At 48.6% G+C, this 15,612-nt stretch overlaps 1 protein-coding gene across 6 annotated transcripts in view; it reads right to left on the bottom strand.

Annotated features, from left to right (window-relative positions):
• Window positions 1–15,612, bottom strand: part of LOC142814754 (uncharacterized) — a 208,763-nt gene that overhangs the window by 153,858 nt on the left and 39,293 nt on the right. The window lies entirely within an intron of this gene.

The following is a 15,612-nucleotide window of genomic DNA, read 5'->3' as shown; positions in this document are numbered from 1 at the left end:
ATTTAAACGTTGGAGTGTCAGTCAGCGCTATCTGTAGTCATGGCGGCGAGTGTGGAACACCTTTTCATGAGCCTGTGTGGCGTCACGTAGCACGTGAAGTTATTACGAGCAGGCAGCTGACCAATAGTCCCTCGTATACAACCTAACGGCACCAAGTCTGCCAGTACGAGACTCGTTAATAAATAAGAGAAAGACGTTTATACCTAAGGGATCGTTTTTCCGCGTTTTGAACATCCCGGCTGCGGCGGCTGCATTTCTGATGGAGGCGGAAATGTTGTAGGCCCGTGTGCTCAGATTTGGGTGCACGTTAAAAAACCCCAGGTGGTCTAAATTTCCGGAGCCCTCCACTACGGCGTCTCTCATAATCATATAGTGGTTTTGGGACGTTAAACACCACATATCAATCAAATCATTCCGCGTTTTGAAACAATAATAATGAGATCTAACAGACAATAATGCCAAAGAAAGTATAGGGGAAGTTATTAGAACTAATGTTATAAAATAGGAAGAAAGAAAAAAGGGTCAAAAAGTAACTTGCCGTGAGCAGCAATCAAGCCTACGACCTTCTAATAACGCGTTCGATGCTCTAACCACTGAGCTACTACGGCTTTTTTTTCTTTACTGCCTGCTTCGCAAACAGTACAAATCAGTATAAGAATACAGTGCAGTGTTACGTGTAAAAGTGCTGTCACATCTTTCAGCACATGGGGGATAAAAAAGCAGACGATTTATGCCCACCAACTTATCTAAACATGGCAACCACTCTGGCTCATCTTGTGCCTGGTATGCAGTCATCAAGTACAGTACACTTTCTATGAAGTACTCTCGAGCAGGCCGGGTATTCACGTCTGCGTGTCGCACTGCCATCCGTGTTCGCCACACACTGTGAAGAACCAATACCAAGAACATATCGTAGGGCACACCGCTTACGTTTATGACTAGCAGAAAACGGATGCCATACTGTGTTGATTTGTGAGGTTTAACATCTCAAAACCACCATATGATTATGAGAGACGCTGTAGTGGAGGGCTCCGGAAATTTCGACCACCTGGGGTTCTTTAACGTGCACCCAAATTTGAGCACACGGGCCTACAACATTCAACATTTCCGCCTCCATCGGAAATGCAGCCGCCGCAGCCGGGATTCGATCCCGCGACCTGCGGGTTAGCAGCCAAGTACCTTAGCCACTAGACCACCGCGGCGGGGCTGCCATACTGTGTAACTGGCAGGTCTTTCTTCAGGGTCCTTTGAAGGATGTCCCAGAGAAAGACTGCATCAGTACAGTCTAGAAAGGTGTGGTCAACTGTCTCAAGTTTTATGCAGATAATGCAATCCACTGAGGGGACGAATATTCCTTTTTCTCGGAGCCATAGACTTGTAGGGAGTGTGCCGCTGTGATGTATGAAAAAAGTCTTCATTCATGGTCTAATTGGCATCTTCTTCACTCTCTTCAAGAAGTCATCCCCGGGCCCATTAGGGTACAATGTTCTATACAGAGGCTCTGGCAACATGGTTTCTACAAGGTTCTTGTACAGTCTTTTTCGCGAAACCTCAGAGAGATACTCCATCGAAAATCGCACTCTCCAATTTCCAAAGCAGCAGTCACTTCTTTCATGTACCCCTTAGGTCTTTTTATCACCCCATTGATTGTGCGTGAATAAAATCAGGCAAAAAATGGGACAGCCGCACATGTATCAACGTTTTCAAAAAAACGATCATCTTGTTATCGTAAAAAAACCTAACTACTCTCTGCCTCAGGAACAAGTGTACAAGATCCCACTTTTCACAGAACGGAACAGATTTGTTCGGCTTGTCCTTTCCCACGTGAATGCCCAGATAAACACTGCGATCACTCTGTGTAGCTTTTGTACAGCAACACGCGACATGAATAGTACTTGTAAAACATACCATACTCGTGGATCAAGAAATATGTTGCTTACTGTTGACCTCGTAAACATTGAAAAATCGCACCCACCCAACTTTTTTATCCTGTCTCTTCTTTCCAATTTTCTGTTGTGTCCCTGTAGTGTTGGAGAGGTACCCCTAAGTACTTGTCAGGTATAACCTTCCATGTAATGCTTGCGATTAAAGCGCTAATGAAAAGCGTAAACTTGAGAAAAAGAAAAAGAATGTTTCCATTTTTGAGAAAACAGGGCTCCTGTATCGAAACTACAAAAATTCGCAAGGTCGCAATTATGAGCAGCTCTTAATGCCACAAAAGTATTGTCGCCAACTATTGGAACTGGCGCATGAAAACGCGTGGGCAGGAAATCTCGGCATAAGAAAGACCAAAACTAGAGTATCCCTTGCATTTTACTGGCCGAAATGCTGGAAGGATATCGAAGACTTTGTACGCTCATGAGACACTTGTCAGAGAGCGGGAAAATCCACGGGCAAGTGGAAGGCAGCTACGAATCTTGTGCCATTTATCACAGAACCTTTATGGCGCCTAGTAATTGATATTATCGGGCCATTGCCAGAGTCAAGGCAAGGTTGTCGGTACATCCTGACAGCCCTCTGTGTAGCCAGAAAATTTCCGGTAGCGATACCAATTAAGGAGCTCAATTCCCCTCATATCGCGGATGCACTGCTATCTATATTTCCACGCGTCGGATCTCCTTCGGAAATCCAATGCGACAATGGTATCGTCTTCACCAGCTGCCTTACCTCTACCGTTTTGGATAAATGTAGAATAAAAGTGGTGCACAGCTCAATCCATCAACCGCAATTCAATTCAGTAGAGCGTATGGATTCCGTTCTGAAACGGATATTCAGAGCTTTTTGCTATGAGCACAAATGCGACTGGAAAACGTGTACTCCTCCCGCTATGTTCGCTTTGAGATCAGCGCCTCATGAGAGCACTGGTTTTAGCCCTGCAGAGCTTGTGTATGGTAAGAGTTTGAGAACATTATTGCGAATGTTACGCGAGTCCTGGGAGGGATTTGATGAGGACACCAATGTAGTTGCGTATGTTCTACACCTCCTTCAGAGGCTTGGAAAAACAAAAGATCTTGTGGAAAGCCACATGAAGGCTGCACAAGTGTTGTTGAAGAAATACTACGACAAATCGACGAATAAGCGCACCTTTGAAGTAGGTAGTCAGGTAATGCTGCGGTGGCCGTCCAAAAAGAACAAGCTTGAGGTTCGTTGCGAAGGTCCCGCCAAAGTAATATCGAAGCTTTGTGATATCAATTATGAAGTGAGATTAGGAAGGCGGCGGAACAAAATTTACCACATTAACTTGATGAAACCGTACGTTCAACGTCAAGCCGTCGTAAATCTGCTTTTTAATGCTTCCGAGGAAGAGGGAGGAGAAATATGGACCTCTAGTGACATAATCGAAAGGGGATTGGAGGCAATCTTTGAGTTGAACCTAGAGCCTAGGTTCAGTGAAGTCCAGAAGGGGGACTTGAGAAGGATTGTTCCTAAGTTAAAAGACATGTTTTTGGACCGTCCCGGAAACACGACAGTGATTGAACACGATATCAAGCTAACTTGTGAGGAGCAAATCCATAGCAAGCCGTATCGATGTTCCTCTGTGCAATAGCAGATCATGGAAGAGGAGATCGATAAAATGCTGGAGTTGGGAGTCATAGTACTTGATGAGAGTGACTATACATCTCCTTTATTATTGGTTCAAGTGCCGGGAAAAACCCCATGGCCATGGATTGATTATGGGCGTCGTATCGCCATAATTCGAGACCAAGCTTACCGGATACCAAACCTAAAGGAGAGGGTAGAAACTGTATCACAGTTAAGCTATATTTCCACGTTAGACCTCGTGCGAGTGTATTGGCAAGTCCCCCTTACGGAGTGCGCTAGCCGCTATGCCACATTCGTTTCCACATTTGGAACGTATCGTCCACTTAAGCTGAGCTTTGGATTAAAAAATGCGCCCTTTTGTTTTTCAGGCTAAATGGACTGCGTTCCTAATGGCCTCTCTGGGACCAACTGAGAAGAACATGTCGAGCATTTACGAGTCGAACTGAGCAGGTTGAAAGAAGCTGGTCTTACCGTGAAACCTACTAATTGTCACCTACACTCTAAAAAAGTTTACACCCATAAGCGTGTATTTGTTTTGTCTCATGGGCAACACCCTTTTAGGGTGTCTAGGAACACCCTAAACAATAAGCTGTTTAGAAACACCCTGAAACCGTAGGGTGTAAAGAAACGTTACGCCCTACTTTAGTAGGTGTTTATGAACATCCCGAAACTATGGGTGTTGGATGAAGCTACACCCATGCGAGTGGTGTGTACACTGAAAACGCCCTTGAAACGATGGCAGTTATATGGATGAGCACACTTGATCAATTGAAGCGCAATTAACGGGCAACACAAGTAGAGACACTGGAGGTGACGCTTAGACTTGTGTGTTGAGGAGAGCCGTTCACAGCACTTCATTCTATCAAATATGCATCACCAACTGGCCCAAGCCTCAATTGTTCTCAGGGAGACGCATATATGAACCTTCTCTGCGGCTGACAGGGAAGATGGAAGATAATGGTCTCACCCACTGTACTTATACCTGCATGCATGCAGCTGATAAAATAAGGTGCCATGGTCTTGAATAAGATGCATGAGACCAGTGTATATATGTGTACGTAGACTGGACCGTAAACGACAAAGACGTGGAAGACACACACACACACACACACACACACACACACACACACACACACACACACGCCACAGTAGTAGTGCAAGCAGTAACCTGTAGCGTAAGGTCCTCCGAACATAAAGCCGAAGCAAAAAACAACTTTAAGCCCATATATTACAAAAAAAACTGCAAATCTGACAAACAGGACTGTGATGGCATTCTGCAAAATTTTGAAATGTGTCACGGGACCAAGTTTATTTCTCTCTATACTATAAATTCATTGTTTTCAATAAATAAATCTCCACAACTTTCAAAAATTTGCGCTAGTCGGGCAAACGACTGAGAAGTATGGCGTTTGATTTACACCTATACAATAGAAAAAAAAACACGTAGAAAGAGTAAGCGAGTTTCTGGAGTCACATTTACAACCTACTAGATCTCGCTGTATAAGTTTTGACATTAAAAAAGAGAACATTCAACAAGGTAGTGTAATTGGGGTTGTAATAATGTAATGTCAGTGTTGGCACACTTCTAACTGCAAAACCACTCGTCACTGCTGCTTGCACTGTCAGCGATGTCCGAATGAAGGTAGTCAAGGCAAGGTTCAAATTTTAAGAAAAACTGTATTGTGCTAACTTACAGGTGAATCGGCAGTGATTACATGTATAAGGAAACGGGACTCGGTGCAGGAGCTCGATCGGCTACGTCCGACGCCACTCGCGTCTCGGCTCGCTCTGCGATGCGTTGCTCTGCGGTCCCGGCTCGAATCTCGGCTCGTTCCCTTCTCTCTGGCGATGCGTTGCTATGCGGTCCCGGCTCGAAGGTTCACTTTTGTTTTTTGAATGTTCGTTGAACCAATGGGCAACCGCACCGAGTGTACGCGCTCAGGGCTCGGAGTCCACGTTAACGCAGTGCAGCGTTTCCCGTGCAAGCACGGAGACGCTGCCGGAGAATGAGACGCTGCCGGAGAATTCAGCTGTGCGAACTCGAGTGCCGCTAACACGGCCCTCCTGAAAATTGCGCCTGTCCTCAGGCTTGCGTGTCGTTAGATGGCGATGCTTCCGTAACTTCTAGGAGCGGCTCCTTATATCTACGAAGCTGCTCCACGTTGACGATTTTTTGGTTGATCATGCCCGGTGTGTGGGGTACTCTTTGGATCTCGGCCCTGTTTCCTCCGACGAGGGCCGTTATCTCGAACGGACCTTCATAGCGAGGATCTAATGTGCCTCGAGCGCTCAACTCAAGCAGGACGAGGTCCCCCGTTATGAACCTCGGAGTTCGCCGCTTCTTGTCGTATCGGGTCGTTGTTTTGCGCTGACTCTGCAGTAGCCTCTCTCGTCTCCGCACGTCCCCTTGCCAAGTCGTGTAGTCTATGAGACTCGTCGATGTCTCCCTCGACTGAGGCGAGGTTGAGCTCTCCTGGCAGTTTTGGGTCGTAGCCGTGCATGAGTCGTAATAGGCTGTGGCCACTGTGACGATGCCTCGTGGCGTTGATTGCTAGTGTTGCTCGGGGTAGTTCCTTCTGCCATTTGTCCTTGTTGTTTAGCATTTTGCGTAGCACCTGTTTCAATGTTCCTACCATTCGCTCAATCAGTCCGTTTGATTGTGGCCAGTATGGTGGGGAGTTCTGATGAGCAATTCCCAGTCTGTGATGGAATTGGTTGGTTTTCTTGTTCACGAATCCCTTGGCTTGGTCCGTAATAATGACGCCGGGAACTCCAAATTGCGGAATCCACCGGTTTGTCATGAAGTCAAGGTAGTGCGTCGACGAAGTACTCGGTACGGTCACGGCGTCCATGTATCTCGTGGCGTGGTCGATACACACGAGAATGTGGTCTCTCTTCTCGTTTAGCGGGCCCATGTGATCCAGGGATATCACCGCGTTTGGCTCAGTAGGAATATCGCTGGGATGAGGCAACCTTCATTCCGTGACGTGCGGGCGTTGATAGTCTGGCACGTGTGGCAGGAGTCGACATACTCGCGTATGTCTTTTCTCATCGATGGCCACCAGTACGTTCGCTGGATCAGGTCTCTTGTCTTCTCGACGCCTAGGTGGCCGTTGTTGTCGTGGAAAACGATCATCACACTGCTTCGGAGGGCAGCGGGAATGATCACCCTCCGACGGACCCGTCCTCCCTCGAGAGATTTCTTCACCAGTATGTCGTTTTCGATCTCGTAATCTGAAGACTTGTGCTTGGCCTCCTCCCGAAATCTTTTGCAGTCAGTATCCCCCTCCTGAAACTCGCGTAGGCGACTGTGTTTGCCGACCACTACTGCGTGGCAGTGGAGGTCTCGGGTCTAAACGCCCTGGTCGAAAGCCTCTGCAGATTCCGACTGCCTCGAGAGTGCGTCAGCAGCGGAGTTCTGGCGTCCTGGCTTGTGCTCGACGTCGAAGGTGTACTCTGCTAAGTCGAGCGTCCACCTCGCAAATCTGCGGTTGCTGGCTCCCTTCTGGACGAGGTATGACAAGCTGAAGTTGTCCGTGAACACTGTAAAACGAGGGCCTCCTCTCAGGTAGACCGAAAACTTCTCAGTGATAGCCCAGTGGAGTGCCATGCACTCGAGCATATTAGAGTGTCGACCACGATCGTGCTCGTTTAGTGATCTGCTTGCGTACTCTATGATTCGCTCCTTTCTGTCTTGATTTTGAGAAAGCACCGCACCCAGCCCGGTTTGCGAAGCGTCGGCATGAACGTTAGTCGGGCAGTCTGGGCGGAAGCTCGCCAAAATCGGCGGGTTCTTCAAGGCGTGTTTTATGGCGTTGACGGTTGCTTCATGAGCGTCACCATACAAAAGGAACGTCCTTCAAAAGAAGGTGCCGTAGCTTGTGCGTGACCTTTGCAAACTCCGGTATGAACTTTCGGTAGTGGTTAGCGAACTGCAGGAAGGAGTACAGCTTCTTTGCGTTGCGATGCGGCTCGAACTTCCCGACAGCGGCAACTCTGGATTCGTCCAGTGTTCGTCCTTCGGCGAAGATCACGTAACCCAGGAAAGATACTTTGTCTTGAATCAACTGGCATTTCCGGAGATCCATCTTCAAGCCGTTGATCACGACTCTCCTGAGTGCTTCGTTCAGCAAATCCAAAGCCTCCCTCACTTTTGTGGCTCCCTGCCCGACATCGTCCTTGTACGTAGCTGTCCTAGGTAAGCCATCGAACGTGCGACGCATGACTCTTTGCATGGTCTGAGGGGCCTTGCAAAACCCAAAGGCCATTCGAAGGTATTCGTACTTTCCGTCTGGAGTGACAAATGCGGTCTCGTGTACGTCGTCCGGCTTCATTCGTATAGTCAGAAATGCCGTCTTCACGTCCAACACAGTGAAGTAAGCCGATCCGTCGCGCATGACATCGTCAATATCGTCTTTCATGACGGGCATTCGATAAGAAGGGTTGATGGTTTTCTCGTTGAGCTTGCGATAGTCGTGTACCATTCTTCGTGGAGTCGTCGGGTGGTGCGGTTGGTCGACGACTATCGTTGGAGCACCGTACTCGCTTTCGCTCGGCCTTATGATGCCCTTGGAGAGGTAGTCATTCCCCTGTTCTCGGATGAACTTGCGATCAGCCGGTGAGCACCTGTACGGCCTCGATGACACTGGTATATTGTCTCTGAGTTCGATGCTGTGTTCAGTGTGAGGACACACGCCCAAAGTGTCGCCTTTGGAAGTGAACGCTTGGTGATGCCTTAACAGAATTGCGTGAAGTTGTTCCCTCTCTGCCTCGGTGGCATCCTTCGTTATCTTCCGTGTTGCGTCTTCGACTAGACTCGTGAAGTCTTCGTCGGGTGCGGGACATTTCGCGTTGAGGCGCAGGTACCCTTCGTCTTTGGAAACAGTCTCGTCCGATTGCCGGCAGAACGTCGCAATAAGCGTTTCCCGGTGCGGTGTGGTGTGCCTTGTTTCGGGGGTGGCACTTCGGACGATGTAAATTTTCCGGAGGGCTCGACTGGAACGATAGTCACATCGTTTGACGTGTGAAACGTTACGTCGACATGCGCGACTCTTCGCCGGTCTGATCCCAGAATCAGGTCGATGCCGCTGGGCAGTTCCGTTACCACGACGTCTTCGAGTCGCACATTCGTGGTGCCCAGTGTCACATCAAGCGTTGCAGCGAGAGTTGGGCATATGCTGCGGTTGAGAACTTCAATGTTCCCGCGCGATACCCATGCGTGCGTTGGAATGTCGTCCGTCAAGGCACTGGCACTCATGACGGATAAGTTGGCGCCACTCTCAATGCACACGCGGACGGGTCGGTTGTTAGCAGTACCGGACAATATTGGTAATGTGCCGCCCGTCGAATGCAAAAAACAGTTCGCTTGCCTAGGTGACGTAGTCCCTGTTTCGTGGCTGCTATTGTCCCTCTTCGCTCGTTTCTCGTCCCCTCTGATCGTTGCTGGCGTTTTCGGCTTTCTACAATCACGGGACAGGTGACCGATGTCACCGCAGTTGAAGCACGAACGAGCAGAGATGGGCCGCGGGTGTGGAGCTCCCGAGAAATCGCTGCGCGGGTTGGCCTTCGGCAAGTTGGCAGAGCTGCTGGCTGGCACCCACTGGTTCGAACCCTGACCACGGCTCGCTGTAGACGATGACGGTTTCTTGTCGTTCTCGGCACACACGGTCGTGCGACGCCTCGCGTCGAGCAAAGCCGCTCTGTCAATGAGTTCGGTTACTGTGCCACACAGCTGCGCTGCGAGTGGGTTGGCCCATGTGTCGTCCTCGATGCCGCTGAGAATGAGGAAAATTCGTTCTTCCTCTGCTAAACGGTACGGCGCCTTGTTCAGAATGGCGTTCTTCGAGTACATGTACTCGACGATGGTCTCGTGGCTCTGAAGGCGTCGCTTTGTCTGCAGTTCGAGGAACTCCTGCATTGTCAGCTTTCGTTTGAATCGGAGAATGAGCGCTTCTTTCCATTGCTCCCAGGTGTCATACTGTGAGCCGTAGGCGCTGTGCCAATCCTTGGCAGATCCCATCAAGCGGCTTGCTGTTGTCACCAATGTCAGCGATGGCGTCCAGTGGGCGAGCGCTGCGATTCTCTCCACTTGCGCAATCCATTCATGAGCACTTTGTTGCGGCATCCCATCGAACAAGGGGATGGAGGATGACGTGTCGCTTGTGAAATGAATCTGGATCGGGCTCGTCATCGGTGGACCTCTCGACAGCGTGTTGGCGAGCAGGGCTTGTGTGTTCACGAGCGCGGCGAGGATCTGGGCCATGGAAGGTTCTCCCTCGTGCGTTGAAACGGTCGGCGCAGCGGGGCGTGCCGCGTCTTGGTTGGTGCCGTCGTTCAGTGACGATGGCCGCGTCGAACCCGAGGACATCGTTATGCTAGCTGGGACGCAATGGTGCAGCCCGAGGGTTGGCAGTGAAGCCTTCTGATGGGCTTCGTGCAATATCTCACGTTCACTCGTGGTCGCACGGTTAAGCTGGGCTCACAGGCTGCTCAGTTCAGCGCAAAGCCTCGCGTTGTCGGCGGACAGTGTCTCCAGGTGCGCCTGCCTGTCGTCGTCGTCATAGGCAGCCTGGTCCTTCGTTGACGAGTCCGTCGGCTCTAGGGCTTGGCGAGTGATGTTGTCGCGGATGATTCTTGCGATGAGCTCGTCCTTTCGTCCGGAGCACAGTAGACCTCGCGCTCTCAGCTCGTCGACGAGTTGCTTTTTCGTTGCATTGGCCGTCGTGCTGTGGTCGAGGGTCAAGAACACGCTTTCGATGATGGTCGTTTCGGAGTCCCGAGACGATGCACGGCGTGGCGTCGCTCCTTCTCGTGGCGTCGTTTCCTCCTCCGCATGCAGCTCGGTCGATTCACATCCTGTCGGCTGCGCCATGTAAGCGATGTCCGAATGAAGGTAGTCAAGGCAAGGTTCAAATTTTAAGAGAAACTGTATTGTGCTAACTTACAGGTGAATCGGCAGTGATTACATGTATAAGGAAACTGGACTCGGTGCAGGAGCTCGATCGGCTACGTCCGACGCCACTCGCGTCTCGGCTTGCTCTGCGATGCGTTGCTCTGCGGTCCCGGCTCGAATCTCGGCTCGTTCCCTTCTCTCTGGCGATGCGTTGCTATGCGGTCCCGGCTCGAAGGTTCACTTTTGTTTTTTGAATGTTCGTTGAACCAATGGGCAACCGCGCCGAGTGGACGCGCTCAGGGCTCGGAGTCCACGTTAACGCAGTGCAGCGTTTCCCGTGCAAGCACGGAGACGCTGCCGGAGAATTCAGCTGTACGAACTCGAGTGCCGCTGACAGCACAATCATCTTCAGCTGCTGAGATGGCTGGTGTCTTCGAGAGAAGTGGGGCAAAGCTGTTCTTTGTGTACAGAAAATTCAATCCCGAAAACCTAAAATAAACACACAAGGAACAATGACTGAAATTTCGCAAAGAGTACAACATACAGTGTGTACCACGCATAACTGCTTTCTTATGTGTAAATAGAAATTGAGTACATAGCAAGCATATTCAGAAGCATCGGGCTCCACTCTAGTGAGAAATGGTAGAAAAGGTATGCTGAGCAATAAACGCAATAAAAAGCGCGCTGTGGCAGAATAATTATACCTTTCGTGCCGTAGATATGAACCTTACTTTACCATTTCAGCTTGCTCGCGCAGGCAAATAAAAAGGTGCTGCTCCAAGTTGATAATGTTCCATTAGCTGCATGCAACGACCAATCTAAATGAATGTCAAGTTCTATGCTTAAGTGTGCATCAACACAGCTGCATGTGTATTTCTGCAGATCTACCATGGTACTCATTCGATTAGTTTGATAAAAGGAATACAGTACGATGCGCAACAACATATACATATTTTATCTGTATTCCACAAAAGCACAATGCCACTGAGCATACATGACGGTATGCGCATTGAAAAGGTATTCAGTGCAGGTAACTTGTAAAATTAAGTACTCTACAGTTACGTATTAAAATGCGAATGATACTAGTGTTCTTGGACTGGCTCACATTGACACGATTTTATAATGGAAGAATTAACTGTTGGGTCATTCCACATCAGACGTCCCAGCCATTTCGGTGACCACCGCAAATGTATTCGAAAAAAAATCGCGCTGATTTTACTGCAGGAAAAAAGGTAACTGCTAGAATATTTCGCAAACATAATTTATTGGTCCCGTGGCTGCCTCCTTAACTTCCCGGAATCTCATCTGGATGTTTGTGAAAAAAATTATTTCATAAGTATCTCTTCTTCCGTACCAAATTTGGACTACAACTTAAGTGAAGGGCTTGCGTAAAGTGTTTGAAGCTCAGTAATATTACCATTTTTCGACCACATACGCCTCAAATAATTTAGCCAAAATGTGTTATATCTGCAATTTTCTATATCAATAATGCACTTTGAATGAATATCTAAGGAGTGAATGCTTAATCAACATAAAATATATTTGGAGTAAAAAATATTTTAGACCTCTCAAGCTGTCAAACTTTACAAGAAAACATCGCAAATATCACAAAATATTTTTTTGTCTATAATGAGACGCAACTCGCATCATGTGGTGGTTGAATTAAAATAGACTTTGTACCTAAATTGAAGCAAATATACAGTTCTTTTCATGTGCCAAATTTTGTCATAGCAATTTATGTTTTGAAAAAAAAAAAAGATCACAGCATAATGTCGGAGTGAATGATGATGAGTGAGGCGTAGCGTTCATTCGTCTAGACGCACAAAAGAATAGACAGACAGTCTGACGCAAGTATGGACGGACAGAAAGACGGACGGACTCACGGATAGACCGACACACGGAAGCCCGGACGGATGAATGAACACACGAACGATCGAAAGCACAAATGTACGGAAGAGCGCTTCGCCCCACGAATCATCATTCTGTCCGTGTATATGCTGTGAACCCCACTAACGCTATCTATTGTGCAACTCATAAAGTGGCTACATAATAATAGTACGACTACAGAGGAGGGAACGACCCACGGCCTCAAGAGCTTTGCTTCTAAATGATTTTTGAAGTTCCAAGTTCCCCATTCGCCATTTGTTCATACAGCAGTCGACGCCTCGAAGTTCCCCATTGCCGTTGATGGGAAAATTCAAAAAATATTTTATTCCTTGAAATAAAAATTGTGATGAAACTTGTCACATACAAAAAACTGTTTATTTGCTTTCAATTTAGGTCATCATCATTATTATCATCATCATCAACATCATCATCATCATCAGCCTGACTACGTCCACTGCAGGACAAAGGCCTCTCCCATGTTCCGCCAGTTAACCCGGTCCTCTGCTTGCTGCTGCCAATTTATACCCGCAAACTTCTTTATCTCATCTGCCTACCTAACCTTCTGTCTCCCCCTAACCCGCTTGCTTCTCGGGAATCCAGTTACTTACCCTTAACGACCAGCGGTTATCCTGTCTACGCGCTACATGCCCGGCCCATGTCCATTTCTTCTTCTTGATATCAGCAATAATGTCCTTAACCCCCGTTTGTTCCCTAATCCACTCTGCTTTCGTCTTGTCTCTTAAGTTTAAACCTACCATTTTTCTTTCCAATGCTCGCTGCTCAATTGCTCATTTAGGTAAAAGGTGATTTTTAATTGGACCACCACATGGTGAAAATTGCGTCTCAATACGGACAAAAATGACAATTCTGTGAAATGAGCGATCTTTTCTCGCAGAGGTTAACAGCTTAAGATGTCTAAAATTAATTTTTCATCAAAATACCTTTTCTGTGTAATAAGTAGTCGCAGCTCAGATATTCATACAAAGTGCAGTATAGCAATGAGAAAATGCAAACATAACACACTTTGGCTAAATTCTTGAAGACGTATATGGCCGAAAATTTGTAATAATATTGCTGAGTTTCAAACACCTTACATAAGCCCGTTTACTTAACATGTACCAAAATTGGTATAAAAAAGGTGCGGTTTTGTAAAATATTTTTTTACAAACACTCAAACAGCAGTCTGAAAAGTTTGAAAGGCACCCAGTGACCAAATACTTTTTTCTCTCCGAAATATTCAAGCCGTTCACTGTTTTCAGTGCGTTAAATCAGCATAATTTTTTTTTCAAACACATTTGCCATAGCCGAAAAATTGGCTGGGAAATGCCAAATAAAGTGACCTTGTTACCTTCACTCAATGACCATTGCATACTGCTAAATTAGGGCCATTTGTTTCAATCATGCTGTCAGGGTGAGAAAGCATAACTCCTTCCCGGTGCAGCTTAGGCTGTTCAGTGGCTGTGTGTGTTGTGTTCCCAGATAGATATTGCCACCCACACGTAGTGAATCGACTGCAAGAGCGGCTCTACCATCTGGAGGAAAGAAAGAAGATTACGTGCATCTTCTCGGCTCGAGAGCCAGCCACGACTGGCGCATCGTCCTAGAGCTAGCTACCCGGTCGTTCAATAAATCCCCCAGTACTTGTGACTCATCGTGACAAACTGGTGGAAGGTGCTGGGTAGTCTCACGGATGCTGCAGACCACACCAGAAAGCCGTAATACGAGTCCAGTGCCAGTCAATACTCCCGTGCATCGGACCAGCCGCCGAATCAGGGGATTGCCTCTGGAAGTCAACGATACTGCTCCCACCACGCCAACAAACATGACCAGCACTTTGGTACAAACCTTGCCAACCGGCACGGGAAGCACGTCGCCGAACCGCTATACGTTGGAAGGCCCACGGGCACTGACGACGTTCCATGGTACGGAGCGCGAAGACGTTGAGGACTGGTTGGCGGACTTCGAGCGCGTAGCCAACTTGAATCAGTGGGAAGACGCAGCGAAACTGGGTCGTGTCTACTTCTATCTCGAAGACGGGGCTCGCACGTGGTATCAAAATCGAGAGGAGCAGCTGAGCTAACGACGTGGCCCGAATTCTCTCGTAGACTTCTGCAGACATATGCCAGCGCTGACCACCAAGAAAGAGCTGAACGAGCTATTCTTGCCCGCGTCCAGTGACCAAACGAAACTGTGACTGCGTACGTCGAAGACATCACGCGTCTCTTCCGATGGGCAGATTCAAGAATGATGGAGGACAAGAAGTTGCGTCACTTGATGCGGAGTGTCAAGGACCAGCTTTTCGCCGGCCTCGTGCGAAGCCCTCTGAAGACGGTCGCGGAGTTCTTGCCTGAAGCCGTGACAATGGATAAAATGCTGCAGCAGCGATCAAACCATTACAACAGGCAAATCAGTGGCATGTCCACTGCTGACATTTTCGCCGCCGCTGGGACCAGCAATGACTCCTTACGTGAACTCATCCGTAATAGCGTACGTGAAGAGTTGCAAAAGGCTGGTGTAACACCTCATCCTACGGTTAGCTCTATTGCAACTGTGATCAAGGATTAGCTGCACTGGACCCTCCGGGACACCTTGCCCCCTGATACAGTTGCGTCAGCTCCTGCTGAATACCACCGTGGGACAACCTACGCGGAAGCCTTGAAACGCCCTGCTGCATCGCCACCATTGTTCGTTCATCCTGTCCCTGCAGTTTCACTCGAGTCAGCGCAGCCCATACCATACTACGAAGGCACGTACACGCCACCGCCCCTGCCTTTTGTTCGTGGTGCTTCTGTCGCCCATCGTTCGGTGCAACCGGTCCAGTACATCGACGATCGGCACTCGTCTCCTCGGAAGTCTGATGTCTGGCGCACACCCGATCACTGGCCTCTATGCTTTCACTGCGGAGAAGCTGATCACTTGTACCGCCAGTGCCCTTATCGCCGTCTTGGGCTTCGCGGCTTCTCTGTGTACTCGCCGCCACCCCGTTACGGTCAAAGACCACGCGACATCCAAAACTACCTCTCCCAGCAGCATGCACCACCGTCTGCCGGGCGCTAATCACACTCGCCATCACCGAGGCGATTTTTATCAACGCCCCAGCGGTATTCTACCGCACGATCTCCCAGCCCCCGCCGGGAAAACTAGCCGAAGCGACCTCTGGGGGCGGGGTCGCTGAACGTCGAAGCGCTGAAGACCTCCTATTGACGCAGAACCGTACAGAAACTGGTCCAACGTCACCTGCTGCTGCAAAGGATAGCCGGCTTTCACTCGACATAGCCGTAACAATTGAT

The sequence above is a fragment of the Rhipicephalus microplus genome, chromosome 4 (assembly GCF_043290135.1).
Source record: "Rhipicephalus microplus isolate Deutch F79 chromosome 4, USDA_Rmic, whole genome shotgun sequence".
Classification (NCBI taxonomy): Eukaryota; Metazoa; Arthropoda; class Arachnida; order Ixodida; family Ixodidae; genus Rhipicephalus; species Rhipicephalus microplus.
Note: the sequence above shows the minus strand (reverse complement) of the source record. Positions and strands in the feature narration are given on the sequence as shown.